Consider the following 26,457-nt stretch of genomic DNA (forward strand, 5'->3'; position numbering starts at 1 on the left):
ACTGGAAGGGTGCCCAGAAGGATATAAACTCAGGTCCTGAGCTGAGGCAGGCAATCTGACTCAAGCGCTGCAAATTAGCTCTGCAAGGAGAGGAGCTCCTGGGGGAATGAGGCTAGAAAAGACAGCCCTGCAAGCACCCAAATTATCCTGGAGACCGCTGAGAAAGGAGTATGAAGGTCTGTGGGACAGTGAGCGAGGTTTATGTTTAATTGAAGGCACTTTGCTTGCATCTTGGTTTGTCTTTTGACCAGAAGACTGTTTTGTGGCTACAGGAATACTTTGGAGGTCGTGCAGCAGGGTGCTTTGAGCCGTGCACAGAGCGGGGACATAATCAGTGTCAGGTTGGGGAGCTGAAGCCTGAAACCAGTGGTGATGCATAAGGGGTCCATGTGCACCCCAAGAGCACTGGTGCACCTGCTGTCAGGCCATGCTCCCTGCTCAGGTGACAGGCAGGTGGGAGTGCTGGTGCCCCCCCACTGCAAGCACTGGCCATGGAGTGTGAATGCTGGATGTAGGCCATGGCCACTTTTGAAAGCCCTGTGGCCACTTGTGGGAATGCCACAGCCGCTCACTGATTGGTAAGTTTTGCTGCGGGGACCCTCCCCTGCCCCCACAGTTGCTGTGATTGGCCATGAGGGACCCCTCCCCCCCGCAAGTTGCTGACTGGTTGTTTGGGGGGCAGCATGAGTCACCCATGCCTGAAACAATGGCCAGGGCTGAGAGCCTCAGTGAGAAGAGGGATCAAGGCTGGAAAAGATGGAGCTTGGACAAAGATTAGAGTCCCGCGGGCAGAACATACAGATGGGGCTGGGAAGCCTCACAAAACCATGACTGAGTGACATCTGTGAGGCATGGACATGGCTATGGGGGTTGATTCAGGCAATAAGTACTACCCCTATGATTAATACTCTGAGGTACAGGTAGGGCCCATGCGGACATGAATGGTGCCTGATAAGTGCCAGCAGGTTTTAGAATAGGCCGTTGTAGTGAACTGCGGGGTCCAGCTAACTACATTTATTTAGGGTTAGGGCAGCACTGATAAGGTGCACTAAGTTAGGGTGCACTGATAAGGCAGCACTCAATCCAGGGCACTGGGCAACCTCCCACCACAATAAAATATTTTCATCAAGGTGTGGCAGGTGAGATTCTGAGGAGGTATATGAAGGAGCTGGAGTAGGGCAGAGGATGCCATGACTGTCCCAGGCCCACCCTGACACAAGTACCTAACACCGCTCACTCGTTCCTCTGGATGTGCCGAGATACTAGAAGTGAGGTCTGCAAGTGGCACTGAGAATACATCCCAGCACTGCTCTTAGGCTCTCTGTTGTGAGCATCCTTATTTGGCATGTATTCAGTACTGCCCTGAAGAGGCCTCATTACCTAATTTTTGGGATTTGGCATGCAGAGTGGGAGTAAGTGTGCACGGCATACTTCACGGTGGTGCTCTCAGCTATGAGTATGCAGGCCACAGAAGCTAAATAAATGCTTAGTTTTCCCATTAGGTGTGGCGCACAATGTTCATGGTTACCTGCTTAGAGTACAGTATTCAATTCCACAGGGGAAAGAGCCAAGGAGGCTTGCATAAACGGAAATAGTAACTTGAAATTCCACCTTAAAACCTCTTGAGCAAAATCTTGAGGATGTAATGTAATGTAACGTGGTAGGTAGGGCCTGTGCTCATAAGTGAAGGATGCTCAAGAAGACCTGGAGATTAAGACTCCAGGCTGTTACTCAGGAGATCTAGACTCGGTTCAAAGTTGTGGTTGCAGCTTCCTGAACAGGCAAATCACATAATAAAAACTAGCCCCTTGATTTGGTCTCAGACTTTGTAACAGGGGGAGAACAAGATCTTCCTTCATTAGTCCAGTTTTGATTTTAGCCTCTTCAAGGCTGAGACTACTTCTTATGCTGTACTTGTTCAGCACCTGGAACAATGGGCTTTGACCCTGGTTGGGGACGGTAGGCACTACCATACTACAGAAAGAGACCAATGGAATATGAAGAGAACTAGACTTGTCTGTGGGGAGACAGATGGTAATCAAAGCCTCTGAAATTTATCTGTAACATGTACTGCTGCCCAAATTCCTACTCACCATCTGGCCTCTAGCTGTAAAGATTACAACCCTTTTCTTAACTCAGGGTCATTATGGTTAGGTCATGAGATGGATTCAGAAAGTAAAGAACAATAGCTTCTCTGGGGAATGTGTCAGATTAAAGAGGATTCCCCTGCTTGAGTCCCCAAGCCTTTTCTTAACTTTCAAACCAAACACTGCCTGAGTTTTTGGTTATATTCAAATAACTATTTTCATTCCTATTTATGCTGCTTCTGCACTTCCTGTTTCCAGGTGGTATGCATGCTCTGTAGTCATTCTGTCTCCTGCTGAGGCAGTTTGGGATAACTGCCTAATATTCCCAGCGTACATCTAAACGAGCTCTACACAACAGAACTGTCTCAGCCAGGAGACATCCCATTGACTTTCTCTCCTGTGCAATAGAAAACACCTTACCAAGGAAGAAGAAAATTTCAACACCCTGCTTGCCATCAGACACATTGGAGGTAAACCGACTGCTCCAACTTTTATTTGAGCCTAATTTGCATAAATTAACTTTTCCATCCAGGGGAGCCTATAACATCTTTCTATTCTGCTGTGCAATATGAATTTTCATTTCTACCTGGGAGATTGTAACGTATCTGTTCATTCTCCTTTGCATGAGGAAAGGCGCATGAGCCCGAAAGCTTGCAAATAAAGCAATTTTTTCACAGCTATTTAGTTGGTCTAATAAAAGAGATCGCCTCTACCAAGAGTTGTGAATACTTACAACATACATCAGTGTATATATGTAGCTAGACAGATGCATAAGTAGAACATAAAATACAAGAAAGAGCTAAGTTTTTCACATTCCCGACACATAGACTTCAAGAACAACACCAAAAATCATGAGAGCTGCCAACACTGAAATAACTATTCCAGGGAAACAAACAGATGTGAGGGAAAAAAAAGAGGGCCAAGGCCTAGAGAAGTCCTGGTGGAAACGAGGCAGCTGACGAAGCTGATCCTTAGTGGCTCAAACTAATTCATTCCTCTCCACTACCATCTTTTTTTCTTTAATTAATACTAACACATAACAATATAATAAAATAAAGTTTTGGATACAAGCTGTGATCATCTACATGAATGCTTCAGTGACTGCCCTCAATCACCATCCATTAGGTTTTGCACAGAAGGGAAACAGGACTATGTTTCATGTTGTCTTTTCATTATTGGACAGACTTATTTATATCTCCTCATTGCAGTATAATGATGGTGTTTTTCTCTTATAGTCCTCTTGTGTGAGATAGCTATAGCACAACAAGCAGTTGTTATAAAGGTAAACTACTTCATTTTAAAATGGAGTGCTTGTTTGTGGATGTGCACAATTTCTGGGCCCCTTACAGGACAGGAAATTTCATAGGGACATTTTCCTCTGTTAAAGGCTCCAGTGAGTTTTGAAAAGTTAAAAGTTGCAGTGAATTTTGGATGGAAGTGACTACTCGACCTTGTCTCCCCCAGCACACTCCATCCAAAGCACTTATTGCAGGAGAGACTGGGATGGACCACATGCTCCATGTCTGTCTGTATGTAGGGCACAGTAAGGCACTTGCTAAAATATTGCTACAATCTGCATAATCACCAATGACAATGATTAGAGCATTACATTACATAGCCAGCCTTAAAATAAGGATCCGGCACAAAGGAAGGATCCTGGAAAATACCCAATTTGTGAGCTCAAGCACTAGATTCGGACCAGCCATCTTATCCTTGCTCCTAGCGAGTCATCGCTCTTCTGCCATGGAAAGGGGCACCCTTTCCAAGTAGCACAACCCGTATGATTTACCACCAAAAATGGTAGCTCTAAAAGAGTGTCCCAGAGGCCAGTGATTCCACTGGGCCAACCTTACCCCCCTAGCACACAGTCCCTTCTTTCTGTTAACATCTGCTGGTGCTTCTTTGTAGCTGGAAATCAACCAGAGATCCTGGGAGTAATCACCATATTTAAGAAAACTCCTTCCTTTGTCTCCAAGGAAACACTGCTATGCTGTCTTACATCAAGAGCAGCATGTTCTGGAGTGGGGGTGGAGGAAAGGAAGGAACAGGGAGAGTAGGAAACTGGAAGCTGGGAAGAGGAGAACAGGCACAAATTAGGCAGGTAATGGTTGACAAGAGAAAATAAAGTTTATCTCCACCAGGGAGCTCAAGGCTTACAGAGGGAACGTATGCTGGGGTGGTCTCTACAGAGGATCCAGCCTGGGAAAGAATGCTGTCTCCCCCGGAAGGGGGAAGGAACTCTCCAGGACTATGGGAAGATGCAGAAAGATAAGACTCCACCACCACAAAGTGGGTAATAAAAGAGGAGCAGTGATAGAAAGGAAGGGGAATTCCCTGTCCTAAAAATATGTACCCACTGAGATTCATGCTTTATAATGGAAATTGCTTCTTCTGAGGCTCCACAAAGCCTCCGGTTCCAGCACTAGAATATATAACACTACAATAATGTAACCAGAGCTGGCCTTCTTTCCCAGGCACTTCCTCCTATGGGAGGACTCCTTTCTAAAGCAGAACTATCACTGCTGCTATCTTTCAAAGTTCCCTTACACAAAAGCTTGGGAAAATCCCCATCCTCCATTATAGCATGCCTACATCCCACTTTAGCAGCTTGGACCTAGCAGCAATCTTATTCGTGCATTGTTGACATCACAGCTTTTACAGACAGAACTACTCACCTGGAGCAGGTTTCGGTTGTCCAGAGGCTGGGAGGGCAGCAGGACTCTTTAGTCTGAAAACTGCTTGTGTTCGTGGGGGTTACTTTGAGTTCTTTTGTTCTTTCCTTTTGTTCCTCCACCACAAAAAGGAGGCAAAATATCCTTCTTAAGAAGGTTCAGCTTAGTGGAGAGCTCTCAGCAGTGCCTTTTGAAAGGAGAAAGGAAGCCTGTATTATTCTTAAGATAGATAACAGTGGGGGGCGGGATAGAGGTAGCAGGGAGGAGGAGACTGAAAGATCTGAAAATGATTGTGGGAGAGCTGGGGACTCAAGGCACCTGTCACCAAGATGCTGCATATATTCCAGCCAGGAATTAACACTGACAATGCTTGTGTGACTACTTCTCCCTCCTCATACAAACTGCAAAAAAAGAGTTAATGACAGTCAAGGGCACAGGATGATAATATGGTGAACAATGTATGGTGCTAAAGGAGGTTTCACTTCCTATTCCAATCCTATCTATTTCCCTTTCCTTCTGTAGCTTTCAACTAGATTACCTTTCATTCAGAAATCCACTTGGAAGCAAAAGCTAGAAAGTTACCAGATACTAAGCCCAGGTTTTTTTTCTTTTACTAAACTTCTTTGTGTAAACAGAAGCTTTGAGACCTAAATATACATAAAGACCGCACAGCTTCATTTGAAGAACTGAAAATACACATTTTTGGACTTTATCCAAACATGCAGGTTTTACTGTGTACACATCAGTCATGTCACCAGCTAGATTCTATTTGTGTAGCATGCAGAAGAAATAAGCAAGCAATACATTTTAGCTGAGGGCCAAGTTCAGTCTTCAAGGAATTGGGTACAGCTTCCATTGACTTTTTTATTGTTTTATTAAATACTGATGACTAGAGCTACTTTTCTAGTGAAAAACAGGTTAAACACCAAAATTAAAGCAAAACCACATGAACATATTTTAGGTGTCAAGTAGAAGCATTTTCAAACCAGTCATCACTCCTGTGATAAGGGATCGAGAGAAGAATCCACGAAGACACCAACTCCCCACTACCCACACCTGCCTGTTTCAAGGCTACAATGTCATGTCTTAGCGCACATCTGCTTCTAGAAGCTCACCCCACTATGGATAAATGTTAGCTACTACCTGACAGCTGAGGGAGTTCTTATTAATCCAAGTGGCTGTGGTTCAGAGGCTTGTGCTGGGTTCAGTGCCCATTGACACCTGTGGAAGCTGTGAATGGCCAAAATTAGTTACAAAAAAAGCATCCTAGATGGCACTTGAACTTCTGTGGGAAACGTGACTCATCTATCAAAGAATATGCCTAGTATTGGCGTAAGAACATAAAAATGCTGTACTGTGTTGGACCACCGGTCCATCTAGCCCAGTATACTGTATTTCACAGTGGCAGAGAACAGATGCTAATGGAAAGAGTATTTATGCAGGGCCTGTTCAAATTGATCTGTTCCTCTTCCCCTACAGCTTCCAGTATTCAGAGGCCTAGGCAGCCCTAGCTGGGGTGCAGACTCCAAATTATCACGTTAACTACTTACCCTGCATGAATATGTCCAATCTCTTCTTGAGCCTGTTTAAATTACCAGCCTCTATAACATTCTGTGGCAGTAAGTTAATTACACACTGAGTGAAAAAAAAATTCCTTTTGTTCATTTTAAACTTGCCACCTAATAATTTCATTTTATACCTCCGATGTAGGGCTGCCCTTGAAAACCGTATGGAAGCTGCAGCTAGTACAGAATTTGGCAGCCCACTTTCTGATGTGGATGGGTCAGCAGGATCACAGAACTCCAGTGCTCCACAATCTACATTGGCTCCCAGTAGCTTTCTGTCCAAAATTCAAGGTGCTAGTTTTGACCTGTAAGGCCCTAAATGGTATTGGCATTGGCCCTAGGTACTGAAGGGACCACCTTTCCCCTTATGCCCTATTGCAATGCTTAAGATGAGCCAAAAATCAACCTCCTGTAGATAATATCAATTCACCAAGTCTACTTGGCAAACACATGGGAAGTCATTCCCAGAAGCTGCTCCTCAGCTCTGGAACTCCCTGTCTCTTGAGGCTTGCCATATCCTGCCCCTGGACATTTTTCAGAAGTGCTGTAAGGACAGGCACTTGCCAAACAAAACTAGGATGAGATGTCATTTGGAGGAACAGGAGATGAGGGGTGGGGCGGCGCTCTGTTTTATCCTGATGTTCTAGTTCAGGGGTGGGCAAAATATGGCCTGCGGGCCGCATCCAGCAGCCAGGCCATTCTATCCGGCCCGCGGGGCCCCTAAAATTTTTTTAAAAATTAATATTTATTTGCCTCTGGCTCCAGTCAAAAGTGACAGGAGCCAGGGGCAGTAGGACCCAGGGGAAGCCACAGCAGGCCCCTGGAGGAGCAGGGCCTGCCCTGCCCCAGCTCCCCAGCAGGAGGGACCATGGGGCTGTTCCCCACCTGTACAGAGTTGGAAGCTCAGGTAAGAGGGGGTTGGGGGGCACGCTGGTCCCCATCTGGCCACAGGGCTGGGGCAGGGAGCGTGCAGGAGCCAGCGCTGGTGGGGCCCAGAGCAGGGTGGCTCCCTTCTCTCCCTGCTAGGGCAGCCCAGCCCAGCTCCATGGAGCCCAGGCAGCTGCACCCCGGGCTCTTGCCACCCTGCTCTGGGCCCCGACGGCACTGGGGGCACCGCCTGGCTATTGCTGGCTCCCAACAGCATGGAAGGTGCCTGGGGGGCAGCACGGGGGGTGCCTGGGGCTGCTGGGGGTGGCATTACCCAGTGGGGATGTGGCCCGGGGAGGCAGTGCAGAACTTCCATCCTGCGTCTGAGGATTGGGGCAGCAACAGCCCAGCTGCCCCCGCCACGGGAGGCTCTCGTGGGTGCTGCTGCCCTGGGGACAAGGCCCGGGCCTCCCCGCCCCACAGGGGCCCAGCGGCAGCTCACTCCCTGGCCCCAGGATGGGCATGGAGGCTGCGTCAGGAGTGGGGATGGATCCGCGGCTGATTTTCTGCCCCAGAAGTTCCTGCAGCCACAAGGAGCCCAGGGGCCCTGGGGAAGCTCCTGCCCAGCACCAGAGGCAGCACAGGTCACCTCCCAAGGCTGCTGGGGGTGGCATGACCTGGCAGGGTCCTGGCCCAGGGCGCGAGAAGCTTGGGGAAGCCACAGGAGCTTTCAGAGGAAAAAAGCAGCCACGGCTCCACTCTGGCTCCTGGCACAGCCTCCTGCCCATCCTGGGGGTGGGGGGGAAAAGCTATTGCCAGGATCCCGCGGGGCAGGGGGGTGGGCCTTCCCCCCAGGGTGGCGGTACCCACTGGGGATGCCCATTGCGGGGGTGCAGCCAGGCCGCTGCCATCCCAAGCCTCAGGCACAGGATGCAACTTCCGCACCGCATCCCTGGACTTCCCGTGTCCCAGGCCACATGCCGCCCCCAGCGGCCTCAGGTAGCCCCCCACACTGCCCCCAGGGCCAGCCAGGACCTTCTCCAGGGCCCCTGGCCTCCTGGAAGCTGCAGGAGCTTCTAAAGCAGAAAAGCAGCCACGGCTGTGCTCTGGCTCCTGGCACAGCCTCCCTCCCTGTCCCAGGGCTAGGGGGCAAGCTGCTGTCAGGCCAGCAGGCCCCTGTGGGGTGGGGGGGGCTGGGCCATCCCCCCAGGGTGGTGGCAACCCCTGGGCTGCCCGTGGGGGGTGGCAGCCAAGCCTTTGCTACCCCCAAGCCTCAGGTGCGTGATGCAAGTTCTGCACCACCTCCTTGGGCTTCCCACGTCCTGGGCCACATCCCCACCGACTCGTGCCACCCCCAGTGGCTCCAGGAGCTTCCCACACTGTCCCCTAAGCCTAACAGGCCCTTTCCTGGCAGCCTCCAGAGCACAAATGTAGCCATGAGGCTTGGGGCAGCAAGTGCCTGGCTGGCTCGCCCCTTGCAACCCTTCCTGCAAACCCCACAGCCACAGCCTCCTCCAGACACAATGACACATCCCACAAATACCACACACCCATACACACATCCACAGCTCTCCACAAACCCCACATCCACTCACCCACCCATACCCCGCAACACTGCTGCACACCCCACACACTATACAAGAGTAAGGCTACATTCTGAGCTATTATGCAATCACTTCTACATATAAAGCACAAAACACACAGGTATCAGGACAAAAATATTTTTAAATTTAGTTAAAATATAATATTATAGGTATTTAATTTTTAGTACATAATTTGGTTTTTTTCCCCCAGTTCTAAGATAGCAAAAACCCTCTTCTCTGAAGAAGTACTTCCAGGGGCAAGGGGAAGGACTTATGGTGACAAGGGCCGGAGGTCAGGGGCGGGACTTCCAGTCCCAAGATGGCAACCGGGGGGGGGGGGGGAGATGGGGGGGACCTGTCAAGGGGCGGGTTTAGCCACGCAGCCCTCAACAGCTTGCCAAAACTTGCTAAGCAGCCCTCGGCCCAAAATAAATTGCCAGCCCTTGTTCTAGTTCTTTATAAAGTTGTTTTGGTCCTCTTGTTGCTTATTTTTAAGTTATTCTGTTTTCTTACCGTAAACTTCTCTAAGCTGCAAAATGATCGAGGATGGACATTTCACAGTGGAAATGACCATGCAGTTGCTGGATTCCATGGAAGATATGGTTGTGGCTATGTCCATCTGTCCCTTGCCACCAGTGTCATTTGCCCTAAAGAATTGCTGGCTGCTATACAATACAGTGTTCCCAGACCAATGCGGGAATGTATCCAAACTGTGGAGTGGTGTTTCTGGGCCAGGGAGACAAGCAACGAAAGCTTACAGCACTTCTGGGTCAGGGAGACAACACCAGTCCGATGCTGACCAGCGGGAGCAGATCGCTGTGGCCATCTGGGATGACGAACAGCAGTAGGTGAACTTCTGCATGTCACAGCCCACCTTCACAGAGATCACCCCAGACGTGGTGCCTGCTTTGAGAGGCTAACTACCAGGATTAGGGTGCCCCTGACTGGAATATAAATGGAAGCTCATCATCTCCAACAGTTAAACCAATTTAACTGGTACACCCATGGTAAACCAGTTTGGTGTTGATACATTCATAGCATGGGATCACATCTAGGAGGTGTCCTTGTTGATCAAGGGGATGATGGCACCATGGATCATACTGTAACAGGGAGCTTAGAGTTCCTGTTATTTTAAGTGAGAAACTGCAGCAGATGGAGCCCAGGCAGCTGAGCAGGGATTAGCTGCAGAAGGAAAGGCAACCTGTTTTTCCTCCTGCAGCTAACCCCTGATCAAGCTCAGAAAGAGAACTCCTGTGGGTGGTTGGGGAAGTCACCTGACAAGAAGGAGGTAGGGCTTAGGGAGCACATAAGCGCAGGATCGGAGTCAGGATGGGCAGCCTGGCCCTGAAGGCTGTGGAGGAAAGAGTTCCTGAGCAGGAATGCTGCAGAAGAGTTCCTGGCTGATACTTGGGCTGCCCTGGGAAAATGCAAGTAGGACACTGCTGGCTTGCAGGGGAGTAGGATTCAGGGTAGAGTGGAGTTTGGGGTACTGTCAGGTAACTGATGCGTTATGTCCAGACCTAACATGGAGTTTTGGTTATAGCCAGATGTCTTATTCATTTCTTATAGCATATATCAGAAGACTGATTGGGTCTAATCAGGAGTGGAGGAGATACCAGTAGTGCCCAAGCAGGGTGGTGACAGGTCCAGGGGGCTCAGTGCCCGAGAAGAGCAGACACCAGGGCCAAGGGCCCAGAACCAAAGTAGGTGAGACAAAGGCTGGAACCCAGAAGCAAGGTCCAGTACAGTAGGCCTGGGCTAGAGGGCCCAGAAAGAGGAGAGGGGAGGATGCCATGAAGGCTGAAGCCCTCACAGCAATATTTGTGAGGCATGGGTGTGGATATAAGGGAGACCACGAATGGCCCATAAGGTATCAGATGTCCTGGAGGCACAGGCAGGTTAGGAGGGCTCACCTAAAGCAAGTGCAGAATTGGGATCGGTGGGATACGAGAGGGATCTGCTGGCAATCAGACAGACTAGGGCTTGCTCTAGCACTGTTGGGCAGCCTCCCTTTTCACAGTCTCATAATGCCAACAAAGGTGCGGCAGGTGAAGGAAGAGGGAGGGTAGCCTAGAACCGAAGGAGAGCAGGAGCCGCATGGCTACTGGGGGGCATCACCCTGGGGTCCAGCACTTGCTACAGATACACGTGACCAACCCACAAGAAGCTGTGGATGGTTTCACCAGCCTCTGTTCCCAAACTGCATTAGGGCCAATGATTGGATGGCAATGTGCGTGCTTTTCCCTGCACACCGTGGCTGGGACTTCATCAACTGCAAAGTTTATTCTAAGTGCCTGCTGGCAAATACATGGCACAGTCATAACAATTTCTGGCCCCTTAATTAATTCTGTAGGAAGAGGATATTGAACAGATAACCCGTGTGACCTAAGCAAGCAGGAGGCTACATTTCGAAGTGAGCCCTATGAAAACTGGGAACCAGCAGACAAACATCCTGAAAGGGGCAGAGGATGTGGAACACATGAGAGGGGCAATGGACATGAAAGATGTGCCATTGTCAAGGCAACAAAGGGGGGACAGAGGTGCAGATCACCCATAAAAATGCACGCAGAAATAAGAACGTTGGAACTGCCGTCCCCACCTGAAGAACTATGGACCTCAGAAAACCTTCTGAATGCCTGCCTGCAGGGAGACACTGTCCTCAGGACTATGCAGGACTACTCTGTCCTTGGGACTACTTATGCAAAATTTCTGTTGTGTCTTTTCTTAGGCTAACTTTTATGTTGTCTCTTTATCTTATACTTAAAATTGTGGACTGCTGTTCTCAATAAATGCTTTCTTCAAAGAACGGAGTATTTTTGTCCAAGCGTTTTCATTACTTCGGTGCCACCATCTAAATTCTAACACTAAGGTTAGGTAACAGGCAATGCCATCATTGGCAGTCCCTCAGTATGAGGATAACAGTTTTCAAGTAAATAGAAAAGTCATGAAGGAGTTCATAGGTGTCTGCGGAGGCTGATCTGAGATCCACGTTTAATTACAGATATGATAAACAGAACCAGGGGGAAGGAGTAGATGATTTCTAATCACAGCTCTTTCCCTTTGTCCATCTCCTCTATCCAGCTCCATAGTGAGGCGAGTTTGGTCAAAATGACTGATGCCTCGCTTGCATCTCCCAGGTGTTGACATTAGTATTTCATTTCTTCCAATTGGCGTTCAAGATGTCCTTGAACCTCTTCTTTTGCCAACCTCTAGAGCAATGACCATTGGTCACTTGGGAGCACAGGACCTGGTTTGGGAGTCATTTGTCAGGAATCCTTATGACATGTCCTGTCCAATTGTCATGGGATGGGGTCTCTAAGGATGGTTGCGATCTCCTAAGGCCCCTCGACCATGCCAATTCAGCCTGATGGGCACCCTCTTTTCTCACCCGCCATGTCTTGATGTAAATGTAATATAGTAAAGGACAACAAGAAATTGTTTTTTAGATATATAGGGAGTAAAAGGAAGGCCCAGGGAGGAATAGGACCCCTGCTAAATGGGCAGAAACAATTGGTGACAGATAGGGGGGACAAGGCTGAACTCCTCAATGAGTTCTTTGCCTCAGTGTTCCTAAGTGAGGGGCACGACAAGTCTCTCACTGGGGTTGTAGAGAGGCAGCAGCAAGGCGCCAGACTTCCATGCGTAGACCCTGAGGTGGTGCAGAGGCACTTGGAAGAACTGGATGCCTTTAAGTCGGCAGGCCCGGATGAGCTCCATCCGAGGGTGCTGAAGGCACTGGCCGACATCATTGCACAGCCACTGGCGGGAATATTTGAACGCTCGTGGTGCACAGGCCAAGTCCCAGAGGACTGGAAAAGGGCTAACGTGGTCCCCATTTTCAAAAAGGGGAGGAAGGAGGACCCGGGCAACTATAGGCCAGTCAGTCTCACCTCCATCCTTGGTAAAGTCTTTGAAAAAATTATCAAGGCTCACATTTGTGAGAGCCCGGCAGGACAAATTATGCTGAGGGGAAACCAGCACGGGTTCGTGGCAGGCAGATCGTGCCTGACCAATCTACTCACTTTTTATGACCAGATTACAAAACGCCTGGACACAGGAGGAGGGGTGGATGTCGTATACTTAGACTTCAGGAAGGCCTTCGATATGGTATCCCACCCCATACTGACCTGTCTCTGCACCCCTTAGCACCCCAAATACCGTGCTCTCTCTGGCACTGGGGTCTATGCACCCTAAGTACTGCACCCTCTCTGGTGCTGTGGTCCCCACACTATAGCAGGGCCCCAATGAGGCCTCCTCCTTCCCCAATAGCCTCTCCCAAACCACCGGTGTTATACAACAGCAAACAAAACAAAACATAAGGCCCTGGGCTATAACATAATACAAAACATCGGCCCCTTGAAAAGAATAAGATTTTGTCCCTAGCACTAAGTGTCTAGTAGGCAAGGGTACCTGTGGAGCTCACAGAGTCCCCTTAGCCCTAGGTGCAGCATATCAGGCAGTTGCAGCATCACAGGGCACTTCCTCCCCGGAGGCTCCTTCCCCTCTGGCTGCTAGCAGGGACCTGTCTTCCCTAGTCCCAGCCTGCGGCTTATAAGGGCCCAGGGCCTTGCCCCTTCCGGCCAGCTGACCAGGTGCAGGTGTAGGCTAATTTCCTCATTAGCTGCTTGCCATGGCAACCTGCACCTGGGCTCCTGTCTGGCTCTTTGGGCTCTCCCCAGGCAGTTTCTGCTCGTCTGGGAGCAGGCACCTAAGTGCCCTGCGATACCAATGTAACATGGCTTCAATGCTGGTGATGTTTGCTTGAGCCAGAATACTGGCATTTGTTTTTCTCTCCTTCCTCCTCATATGAAGGATCATAGAATCATAGATAAGTAGGGCTGGAAGGGACTTCCAGGGCTCACATAGTTTAACCCCTGCCTGAGGCAGGATCATCCCTATCCAAAGCATCCTATACCAATCCATTGTCTAACCTATTAGCAAAACTACACAGTCAACTCTGACACAGTCACAGCATATGACACCCTAACCTGTCACAGGTAAAGCAGGGGAACACGGTGGCCAACATCCTGCTGCTGCAAAACTTGTTTAAAATCCTTGAGATCTCCAAGGAAAAGGACCACAACCTCTTCAGGGAGGCAAAAACCCCAAAGCCCAATCTGACCATGGGGTAAATTCCTTCCTGACCCCAAACACTGTGATTTGTCTCACCCTGAGTGGAAGGGGGAGACCCTCTAAGTCAGGAACCTCCAGAGTCAAGTCCCAGCAAGAGCATGGACACACCCCAGTCAAAATCCCCAGCCTTGGTTGCAGCCAGCACCTAGTGACTCTGAGGAAGGCTCAAAAAAATCCCTAACACATGTAGCAGCAAAGGGGGGTGGTGGGGGGAGTGAAATTCCCTCCCAGCCCCATGAGGCAACCAGTAACATCCAGAAGCATGGAAAATATTCATAGTATAACATAGGCATAGCTACTTCTCAATCATCCCTGGCCAATGCCTGTACAGCCCCTTCTTGAAGACTTCCAGTGATGGAGAGCCTGCAGCTTCTTAGATATTCCACTGCCTCACTCTTCTAACAATGAAGAAGTTTTTTTCCTGATACCCAATCTAAGCCTACTTTGCTGTAACTTCAAGCCACTCACTGGTCTAAATCTGCTCTCTGTACCAACAGAGAAAAGGTGTTTTCACTCTTCCTTATGGCAGCCCTTCAGATTTTTGAAAACTGGTATCCTGTTCCCTCTTACATGCCTTTTCCACAAGATTAACATGCCTATTTCCTTCAGGGTCTCCTCATATGATTTGCCTTCCAAGCTTTTTATCATTTTTGTTGCATGTCTCTGGACTCTCTCTAACCTTTCAACATCCTTTTTAAAACATGGAGCCCACAACTGCATATCTTGTGAAGACCTCGCTGGTGGTAGGGATGACACCAGCCTGGGAGATGAGAAATGTGTTTTGGGTCCTGATGTCATGATCATCATCATTAATGAAGGTGCTGGTTATTTTGGATTTGGAATGCAACTGATTGATGTTAAAGAGATTCCCATCCATGCGATATCAGATGCTGACTCCAGATGGAAGTCTTTCAGCAACAAGACGTGGAACAGTTGTGATATAGTTGGAAGAGAGTGTTAGGGCAGTCACACATCCTCGCTTGACTCCAGTTCTAATAGTGAAGGTGTTTCTGAGTCATTGGTTAGGACAGTTGCTTTCATGTCATCATGAAGCAGTCTGATGGTAAAACTTTAACAGGAATTCAAATTTCACCGGGATCTTCCATAGGGCCTCTCTGTTGATTGACTCAAAGATCTTAGGTCAATCAATGCCATGAAAAGACCATGGTGTTGCTCCTGGCACTTCTCCTGCAGCTGTCTAGCAACAAATATCATATCTATTGTACCTCTGAGTGGTACCACAGTAGGACTTGGGTAGAATTTCCTCAGTGAGGAAAATGAGTCTATTTTGGAGAACGCCTGTGAGGGTCTTCCAAGGTACAGAAAGGAGTACAATATCATGATTATTGCTGCAATCCGATTCCCACTGAATAAGTAACGATTCTGGCATCTCTCTAGTCACTAGGAATTTGTTCATGCTTCCAGATTTTCATAAGAATGATGTGTAGTTGATGAAAACTTTTTTCTACCTTGCTTATAAATTTCAATTGGTATCCCATCAAGATTATGCTTTGTTGTTTTTCTCTTTATAAGTTGGTTGATCTGTAAAGTAGTCCAGAATGGGGTGCAGTGGGAAGGTTTCAATACTACTCCGTTCAACATTAGAATCTTAATTCAGAAGCTTTCAAAAGTGCTCCTTCCACCATGCAGTGATGGTGGAGCTGACCTTAAGGAGTGTTGCTCTATCCTCAGACCTCAGAGGGATGGTTTCTTTTGTGCCTGTCCCAAAGATAGCTTACGTTGCAATGAAGAAACTATGCATGTTGTGGCTATCAACGATCTTTTTAATTTCTTTTGCTTTGTCTTTCCCCTACCTGTTCTTTTGCTCTCAAATTTTCCTCTGGGGCTCCGCTTTAATGTTAACTTGTTTCTAATTTGCAGTTGATGCTGTTCTGCCAAGTTTTGAAGGCTCTCTTTTTTTTTCTGTCAGTGGATGCATCTACATGAGAAGCGCAGTAGACTAATTCTACTGTGTATTACTGTGGCAGGCAAAAATCATACCAATGCACTAATGCACAGTAGAATTAGTCTACTGTTCATTAGTATCGCAAAAAAAGCATGCACCAGCACTACTGTGCAGTAGTGCCAATTACAGTGCATTGTTAGTACCTGTTATTATAGGTACTAAACTTAATGCACTGTACTTACAGCGCATTACTGTAGATGTGCCCAGTGACAGCTTGAATGTCCTTATCATTTTCATCAAACCAGTCCTGGTGTTTCTTTGTGAAGAAGCCTAGATTCTTTGTGCACCTCCTGGATTTCTTTCTTGAGGTTCTCCCAGTGATCGGTGGTGTCAAGATAATCAGGGAAGTCAGAGAGTTTCTCACTGAGGCACTGTATGAGGTGATCACTTTTTGCAGGGTTTTTTAAGCCTTCAGTATTGAACCTCTTGGTTGCTACTTTGATGTTGTTTAGGGGCAACACAAATGGACATAATGGAACATACCAAATGATGATATCCTGCAGTTGTCTGCACTGGTCATACATACATTGCAGTAGTCCCAGGTATGCCCTATGACATAGTCAACTAGGTGCTAGTTTTCTGAATGAGGAACAAGGCCATCCATCTCACAGGACCATTCATTCTACTTGCTGACTCTCACCACAGTATGATTACTCTCCCCTCTGCTCCCCAGGGAACAACTCCCACTAGGGTACAATGTCCATTCCTGGCCCTGGACACCACCCTGGGATCCTCCCAGCTACCCCAAAATGTGGGCCATGCTAGTGATATCACCAAGATATCCAGCTGGCCAGGGGAAGAAGGGATCAGGGGGTGTACGAGAAATCATGGTTGTGGGATCCCTAACACACTTAGAACAGGGTTATTAAACATATGGCCTGTGGGCCAGATCCAGCCCATGGAGCCCTGTTATCCAACCCTAGTGCTACCCCTGAGTCTGAATGGACTCAGGCCAACCCCAAAGGCAGGGCCCAGGACATACGCTGCATACAGTGCCTGCTCCATCCTCTCTGGGAACTATGCCACAAGCAGCACCTGCTCTGGGTTTTTCAGGACATGGGCTATACACAGGGCCTGCTCCAGGTGGTCTGGGACCAGAACTGCACATGGCTCCTGACCTAGCTGGAGTAGGTGCCACATGTGGTGCAGTCCTGGACCAGCTGCTGAGGTTGCTGCACATAGCGTGAAATCTGCTCTGACACGTCTGGGATCCACACTACACACCACACGGATTCTGGCTGCTCCAGGATCTGTGCTGCAGGTGGCACCCACCTGGGGTCTTCAGGGTGCAGTCTGCAAGCAAGCACTTGTACTTGAACTGTGGAATTGTACTGACCCCACAACTACACTTAGCCCCTACCCATCTCCCTGCTCCATTTTCTAACTCTAGGCCCCCTTGTTTTTAGCCCACCCACTTGTTATTGCTTACAATAAAGTGCTCTTATCTTTTCTAATGAGTAGTTTACATATGAGTGAAGGCCACAGAATCAACTTTCACAAAATAGAGGGCATGGGGAGAAACTGGGCAGGGCAGGTGGGAGACCTGGGTCCCAGCAAGCTTAGAACTTGATTAGACAGCTCCAGGCCATGCTGTGGAAGGACAGAATCAGGATTCAGGCAAGGTGCTATAATCCTTTATGCAATGCTCAGGGCCTGATTTCAGGCTCCAGGAATGAAGCCAGGTGCAGCAAAGAGAGAATTGTTCAGGCATTGACTGTAGAGCACAGATGCTGCATGAGGTGCCAGCTAGGCCCTTACCACAACCGGTTCTCAATCAAAGATGAAATGAGAGGGACCCACAGCATACAAAGATGGCATAGTCTCTATTATGGATGAGCCTTCCGAAAAGAATGACAGAGCAGAGGGAGGCCAGTGGATGCTCCCTAGCTGCTCCATGCTGCACAGCTGGGAGGGAGGGTTAGCAAGCATAACAACATCCTGGTGGATTATACAGCTCACAGGACTGATGCAGAGGCAGTAGTTTGGATAGCATATAGACAAGTTGTTCTCAAGGTCTCCTTCCTAAGTATTTTCACCCCAGTGTAATCTTCCGCTGGGAGGAGCACTGGAATTTTCCACCTGATGAAGCAGTTTCTTTGAATCTTGCATGTGTCTGGCTCCCTAGCATGGCTGCTTACTAGCTCCCCTTCAGCTCCATGCATTAGCTGTGAGATTTCTCAGGGGCTTCTTCTAAATTTTACTAGGTCAAAAGCAATCATTGAAAGTAGATCAGGGAGCTCACAGTGGAGGTGGCCTGATAAGAACTAGTGCTGGGAACATGCCTCCCCTCTGGCTCACTTTCTGTAATAAGCTATGAGACAGTGCGAGCTGCTCCTCTTGGCAGCATGCAGCTTTCATCATTCAGTGCAGTTGTAAAAGAAATATGACAGCTTGGGGCCCAGAGGCTTGCCTATGCTCAGCCTGACCCTCCTCTGTGGACAGAGGGACTAGACTTTCCCCTGTGACTCTCAGATATTCAACAAATCATGAGATAGCTTTGTCACCATCTAAAACAGAGACTGGTTAGGGAAATCCCAACAGGGACCCCTGTCCCAGAACCCCTGCCACTGCCCTGAATTGACAAGGCAGGGCCTCTACTAATCCATGCTCATGACCCATCAGGTGAGGTCTGAAGTTTCATTTGCATCACAGGTTCTAGCCTGGGCCAGGTCCTGGTATCTAATCATTGCTATAAGGAAAGCCTGCTCATGACACAATCCAGCTGCAACACACAGCTGAGCTCAGTTTACACAGCAGCTTTTTCATGACATGGTCACATGTGAACCACCATACAACAATGTTTGTGTACTTACTATGCTGGATGACAGTATTAGCTCCTAGATTTTCTCAGAATGCACTACTATCTCTCAGTGCTCTCAGATAGATACTACTGTCTCTCACTGTAGAGAGATCAGCCAAACATAAATATAGTTGGAAGGATCTAACCTATATAACAAACTGCTGAACCACTTACAAAAAAGTGTCCCAGCTTATGCCACTAACAAGGGCAAAAAAGGTTGAGACTTCCCGAGATAATTAGGTGATCTTCTCAAATTAATTTTACTGACAGTTGTGTAACTTAATCCATAAACCAGGTATGAAAATCTTAGCAAACAGGCTTTGCTGCACCTGTTGCTAACCATCTATAAACCAGGTTGTTCATGGGTGTCAAATATGTTTAAAGTCTACAGTGCCACTAAATGCTCACTAATTTGGACATAAGTTATTGCACAGAATCAACTAAGCACAAGGCACATAAGAAACAGATTTTTAATTATCTGTAAATAAATGCTAGCAACCTAGGTAATAAGAAGAGTTGAAGACGCTTCTGTAAGAAAAGAAATATGATATGGTAGATCTTATTGAAACTTACAGAAATGGGTCATCTAATTGGAAAGCTACAATTGATTGTCAAAACCTGATGATTGCAGGTTTCCTTAATAAAGCCAGCCTGCACTGATATATTCCTCCAACGTATTTGACTTAGTACTATAAAACATCTGGATTAAAAATAGATCTCAAAGTGTTACTGGGAAGACATCAACAGGTAAATTGCTTCTAGTGGCGTTCCCCAGAGGTCAATTCTTGGTTCTATTAAATATTTTTAAAGTAATGTAAATAATGATAAAAAGTCTTTGCTGATAAGATAGTAAATGAGGCAGATAGGTTCCTGCTATGGAGTGATTTGAACTGTCTGGTTAAATAAACACACTCAACAAAATCCATTTTAATACCACCAAATGTTAGATAATACACCTGCAAATCAAGAATACACATAATATATACAGGATAGGAGACTATCTTAGAAAGTAATGACTGTCAGAGGGCTTTGGGTCATTCTAGGTACATAGAGTCATAGCAAGTAGGGCTGGAAGAGACCTTGGGAGATCATTTAGCTCTAGTCCAACTCCCTGCTCAAGACCTGAACCACCTTGTCTAAAGCATTCCAGACAAATATTTGACCTGCTCTTAAAAAATTCAAAGATGGACATTTCATAACTTCTTTCAGTTACCTGTTCAAAGTCGGAACCACCTCCATAGTAAGAAAATTCTTTTTAATATCCAATGCAAATTTCCCTTGTTGCAATCTGTTCTCGTATAGCCACAGAAGACAGTTATCACCATCCTCTTTATAACTACACTCCGGTGCAACTTGAAGCCTTTTAGCACCGCCCCACCCCCCCGTCTTCCCTCCTCTAAACTAAATCATCCCAGGTCTTCCAACACTTTCTCATATGACAAGTTTTCTAGAATGCTAGTCATTCTTGTTAAGGTGTAGTTACATGTTAAAATTAGTACTTGGTAAGGGCTGTTACAATGTTACAGCTTGCACCTACTGTGAGCAGTTGCACATTAAGGGCTAATGCCCTGTAATGTGCACAGCTCTGACTTGCTGCTAGACGACTGGTGAACAGGGGCATGGATCAGAGGTATCAGATCAACTCTGTGCCTGCCTATTTCACTGGCTGTCTAGTGGTAGTATATGTTCTTCAGCCCTGCACTCGAAAATTGGGTCTTGCCATCCCTGCATACCTAGATCAAGCCTGTGCTACCCTCAAGAGCCAAGATGGAGCCTGTGCTGTCCCCACTGGGCTCTAGATTGGGTGACACCGCCCCTGTATGCCTGGACTGAGCCCATGCTGCCCCCTCCAGGTATTGCAGCTGCCCACTCACCTGTCTCACCCCTGCGGTTGCCCAGAGGGGCAGCAGGGCTCAATCCAGGCATGTGGGTCCTTGATCCAAGCATGTGGGGATGGTGAAGCTCAATCTGGTTGCATGGAGGCAACATGGGCTCGGTTTAGGAGTGCAGGACCCAGTGGCACGATGAACTGTGGTGGTAGGGGGAAGTGGCATCAGGAGCCATGGGGATTAATGCAGCCATCATTCACCCCCTGCTGGTGACAGGCATCCCCAACAGGGCTCTGTACCCTGGATTTCAGTGGAGGACCCAGCGCCTCTAGAAGCCCCATATGCTAGAGGGCATGGCCCCATGGGCCAGATTTGGCCTATCGTCTGTAAGTTTGACACCCTTGATTTAGATGGAATATTTCAGTCTTTGCTTGCCTAATTTTTGTGCACTATAGGAATAGTACAGAAGATACAGAGGCAGGGAATTGATTAGTTAAGATATGTCCAGAGGATCTGAGGCACCATAAGCCATGTTCCTTGATACTGAGGAAGAGAAAAATGTCCCACAGTTCCAGCCACTTCCCTCCTGACCCTAAATCTGATTATCAATATTACCTGACTATGAACAACACTCATCAGTCAGGCATCTAGGAAAGAGAATACTTGGTGCTACCTCATAATAGGGCTCCAATATATCTGGTGCTCCTATCTCCATCTGTGGCCAATCCCTGATGTTTCTAAGCAGGGGTGACCAACCTCCACATGCATGCCATAAATGATGCAGACAGCCTCTAAGTATGGCATACTGGCAAACTGGGGAGGAAGCATGGAGAACAGCAGCAGATAGGACAGGGAGCAGAGAACAGAGCAGCAGATCAGGCAGGGAGCAGAAAAAAGAACAGATCAGTCAGGGGAAGGGGCTTGGAATAGTGCTTGGGGAGACTTACCCTGTACCCAAAACAGTTAGCCCCCACTCTTTCAGAGGAAGGCATGGGAAAAAACACATCTGGTCAATTGTGTACTGGGAACAAAATCCTTTCTAACCTGTGCAATTTACTGGGTGAAGCTTAGAAGATTTTGTTGTAGACTTTTTTCCTGAACGCAGAGCTGCATTTGTTAAAACTGTGGTCAAAGCAACAAAGAGTTCTTTTCATGGCCCAGGAAAGGAGGGATGAATGGTAGAAGTCATAGATTCACAGATATACTGTTTCCAAAGCAAAGAGGCACTGCTAGGACTATCCTGCCCTAGCTCCCAAAATTTCTCCCAGAAGATAAACAGAAGTATATATTTTAAAAGGATATTGGCTCTTGCTTTAAGGACTACATACAATGGTGAATCGATCACCTTCCCCAGTAACAGCTCCAATGTTTAATTATCTTCATAGCTATAAAATGTATCTATTTCAAGACTGATTTTGTCTAACTTCAACTTCCCACGATCATAACTTGTTATCACTATGTCACCAAAACTATCAGACTACCAGTGAGCTCCTCACTGTCACATCTCTTTTCCATGTATAAGCATTTATACAGAGTGATCAAGTCACCCTTCGGCCTTCTCCTTGATAAATCAAACAAGCTAAACTCTTTTAAGTCTCACTTCATAAAGTATTTTTTCCCCTAGGCCTTTGGGCACTTCTGTCACCTTTTAACTCTAAGGTACTTCCACATCCTTCTTGAAGTATGGACAGCAGAAATGGACAGGGCATTAATTTCAATATTCCCTTGCTGTTTACAATAGCAAGATCACTTCCCTTTCTCTACTAGATAGCCCCCCTTTTTAATAGATCTTGATTGTAGCAAGGCTTTTGACATGGTCTCCCTCGACATTCTCGCTAGTAAACTGAGGAAATTCAGTCCAGATCAAAGTAGTATAAAGTGGAATCCTAGCTGTTTAGGTCTTTGTGCTCAAAGATCAATTTGTAACGGGAGGAGGTATTAAGTGTGGTTCTCAGGGTCTGTCCTATGTCTGTACTGTTCAATATTTTCATTAATGATTTGAAGGATTGGGTTTGAATGTACACTTAGCAAATTAACAGATAACACCAAGATGGATGGAGCTGAGACAGTTATAGCTGAGGATAGAATTAGGATTCAGGATGACACTGATAAACTGGAACAATGGACTGAAAATAATCAGATAGAATTAAGTAAGGACAAGTGAAAATCCTGCTCTTAGGATGAAACAACCACATACACAAATGTAGAATTGAGAACAATTGGCTAGGCTGCAGTATTGCAAAAAAAGATCGGGGGGGGGAAGCTGAATGTGAGTCAACAGTGTGCTCTTGTTGCAATAAAAGCCAGGACCATACTGGGCAGTATTAACAGCAGCATCACTTGCAAGTCAAGGAAAGTGATCCTCTGCTCTCTTCAGCACTGGTGAGGACTCACCTGGAGTACCATGTCTAGTTTTGGTCCCCACACTTCAAAAAAAAAAAAAAAAAGACATGGACAAATGGGAAAGAATGCACAAGAGAGAAGGGATCAATTTTATAGCTGTGTTGGTCTGGGAAAAAAGAGATGCACAAAGCTTTTAGATCAGAGGCAGTATCTTTTATTAGACCAACTAAATAGTAGCAAAAAACATTCTTTCTTTGCAAGCTTTCAAGCACTTGTACCCTTCTTCAGGCTGAGGAGAAGGAGAAATCAAAGATTGTAAAAGTCCCCTTAGGAAAAAAAATAAAGTTCATTTTGCCCAGGGGAGATAGGAGCTGGAAGTGTATTCCCCTGGATCTGAGCCTGCTTTTGTAAGAGTGATGCTCTGTGATGTGCAGGTTAGGCTGATTTCATCCCTGGAGGTGTTCGATGTCAGAGGCAGCCAAGGAGGTTAAAAATCTTTGTTTCTTGTTTGGCAATGCAGTTTATATTTCCAAATGGCAAGAATGCATGAGAGAAGGGCAGCATGGTTACATGTTACCTTTCAAACATGTTAAATGCTCTTAAGATGGGAGTGTCCACACATTAGGACAGGAAAAGTTGATCAAAGTTATTCCTCTTCAGGCAAGAATTATCTTAAGGTAGTGTTAGGCAGTTTGTGTTTTAGTAACAGCCTTCTCCTCCATGAGGCTAATATCTTAGGAGGCAAGGTATTGCTCCTAACTCTTGCCTTGTGGACTAGCTATCCTCCAAGACTTTTGTTCCCTGTACTGAAAGCTGAGAAGCAGTGGGTGAGTGGGGTGGGAAAGAAAGGAGGAAAAGAGGGACGGGGAAAGCAGGGCAAAAGGTGAAGGAGATAGGGAGAATGAGTGCAGGATATATATATTAGTGGTGTTTCATTTTAATCATGGAAAAATGTGGATTTTGGGTTACTTTTTTAAATCCAAAAATTGGGGATTTTTTTATTTTTTTAATCAGAGAAAACCAGAATCCCTGGTGATATGCAATATAGGGGTTACTGGGTAAAATGGACTGTGGTATACAGAGGTCAGACTTGATGATCTAACGGTCCCTTCTGGCCTCAAACTTCATGAAATTAGGGAAGTATGAATAGTGATGTAATAATTAAGTTTGACACCTTGCTCTGTTCTCATGTCTGAAGGTATGGAAACAGGCCCCTCTCTCTTCCACATGCCATTTTCTTCCTCACTCTTTGCCCGTGTGTGTGACATACACCTCTCTACATCTCTGGCTGTGGACAGACACTACATTTGTAGTGCTACAAGTGTCACTTCACTTTGAAGTGCTATAAAAATGTAGCACTACAAGCTGCAAAAACAGATGTGATAACCCCCTGCTGAGCCCTCAGGCTGAAATGCTACAAAATCACTGCAAAGGCATGCAGCAGTCTGCTTTCCAGCCAGTGGTTACAATAGGAGGTTGCTTGGACTTGTGGCTTCCTCCCTGCCTCATGGTATGAGAGGACAGCCTAATGCAGCCCAGGTCCCCTAGGACTGCAGCACTACTCTCCTCCCTTCCCTGCAACTCCCCTCCATGTAGGGGCAGCCTGTTGGTTAATATATTGTACCAGGGGAGGGCAATTATTTTGAGAGGAGGGCCGCTTACTGAGTTTTGGCAAGCTATTGAGGGCCGCATGACAGGCAGCCAGGGGCAGATAAATATTAATTTTCTAAATTTTTTAGGGGCGCCATGGTCCAGATAGAATGGCCTGGCGGGCCACATCTGGCCCGTGGGCCACATTTTGCCCACCCCTGTAGTCTGATGTCCTGGTGGCTGCAGCTCCATTCCCCACCGTTGGGTCTCCTGGGACTGCTGCTCACTCCCCCCAAAGCCCAGCGTGCAGCAGCAGCTGCCTCACCCTGCGCACAGACTGGGGGAGGCATGTGCCACCCTGGGCCTCCGCCAAGGTGCACACAGCATTGGGAGCCCCCCCCCCGTGTGCCTGGACGAGCCGCTTGGGCTCCGACCAGCTGGGCCCCACTCACCCCTGCCCCTGCTGGCCCACTCCCTCCCTCACCATGGGGGCCTCGATCTGCCCCTTCCACAGACTGACCTGCTGGGGGGGGCGGGGGGAGGCATGGTAGATCCTGGGTTTCATCCAGCAACATTCCTAGAGCACGTCTGCCATTCCTGTAGCTCTATGGGGCATACACCTTTGTCGACTAGACTTTTGAAGTGCTATAGAAAGCATTTGTAGCATTACAAATATATGTCCATGACCCTCTTTCCTTGTCTCTCTCTCACACACACACATTTCTACATTTGTATATATAGTTGGCAAAAATATTTTAATGTATTTAAAGAAAAGCTGAAAATGAACTATATTTAGGATAGGGAAGCTAGAAATGTTGCTTTGCACTGTTGCTTATCACACTAATGTACACAGAACAGTAACTCGTGAGAACTGTCATAGAATTAGCTAGGAATCATGGAAACCGTTTCATGCTTTTCTCTAAATGCATGCAGTGCTTTGCTGACTTGTTGAAACCGTATACCCTGCTGTTTCTGATGCTAGAGAGCAAGAAAAGAGCCTAAACAGGCTTTTCTGCAATTAGCTAGGTAACTGAGTGAATGCTTGACAGCAGCAACCAGCAATTCATTACATAAAACTGGCCAAGCAGATGGAAAGTACCACAAAAGAGACTAACTTACATACAAACCTTGAATTAGCTTACCTATTAAGACCTCAATTCCAGAAAGAATATCTACTCAGGCAACATTTAAAAAAATATGCTTGATTGTAAGCACATGTTTGAAGAGAGAGAGAGTCCCATTAGAAGTAGTGTGAGCAAGAAAACTAAGTGCTAAGCCCTGCTTCACTTTACGCACTTGAATGGCACATGCACAGCCATGTAAGAGCAGTTTCTGACACTTGTGTAATTTTGGATTCTGTTTAGTCACAGGGCAAACTAGCATTTTCCTGTACACAGACTTGCTGGAGTGCGATGGGGGGAAGGCTGGGAAAGGATCCTCCAATGTTTAAATCCAATAATCTAGTGGTAAGAACACCTGCCCAGGAAGTAGGAGGCACACTAAGGTATTCTTACCCAGAAGAGGTTTCAACTTTCTCCTTCCTTGAAAAGTGCTCTAAATCACCAGGTCACAGGTTAAGCATTGGTCTTTAAGAGATTTGCCATTTGTCTTTTCTTGTATGCTATTGGATTTGGTAGGCAACTTTGTACAGTGGAGGAAACTGGTTCAGTTAAAAACAGATCATAAATACTTGTATTTAGAAGGCATGCTATGTGAAGAATTGTGCAACATACTGGCTTGCCCTCAGCAATTATGACATGGCAAAAATATTCATTATGTGTGAAAAAGAGGGGCCAGTAGAGAATTTCTTACAGCAGTTGCTTCCAAGAGCTTCCATAAATAGCAAAAGGAAACATCTGCAAGGTAAATATGTCTCAAGTATTACCCAAGCCTGAAACCAAACTGAAAAAGCACAAATGAAAAAACAATATTGCAACAATGCAAAATAGGTGACTGGTCAAAAATTAACACCCACACACACCCATATATTGAGCTGAAACTGTGCAGGGTTAAAGCATATGC

The 26,457-nt window shown here is 46.9% G+C and overlaps 1 protein-coding gene across 2 annotated transcripts in view; it reads right to left on the reverse strand.

The window, feature by feature from the left end:
- LOC102570306 (excitatory amino acid transporter 1) overlaps nt 1–26,457 on the reverse strand; it is a 134,884-nt gene that overhangs the window by 69,115 nt on the left and 39,312 nt on the right. For both annotated transcript variants that reach the window (XM_019491238.2, XM_006262132.4), the window contains exon 2: nt 4,763–4,946. The gene's annotated coding sequence lies outside the window, so the exon portion shown is untranslated. The remainder of the gene's footprint in view (nt 1–4,762; nt 4,947–26,457) is intronic.

The sequence above is a fragment of the Alligator mississippiensis genome, chromosome 16, assembly GCF_030867095.1.
Source record: "Alligator mississippiensis isolate rAllMis1 chromosome 16, rAllMis1, whole genome shotgun sequence".
Classification (NCBI taxonomy): Eukaryota; Metazoa; Chordata; order Crocodylia; family Alligatoridae; genus Alligator; species Alligator mississippiensis.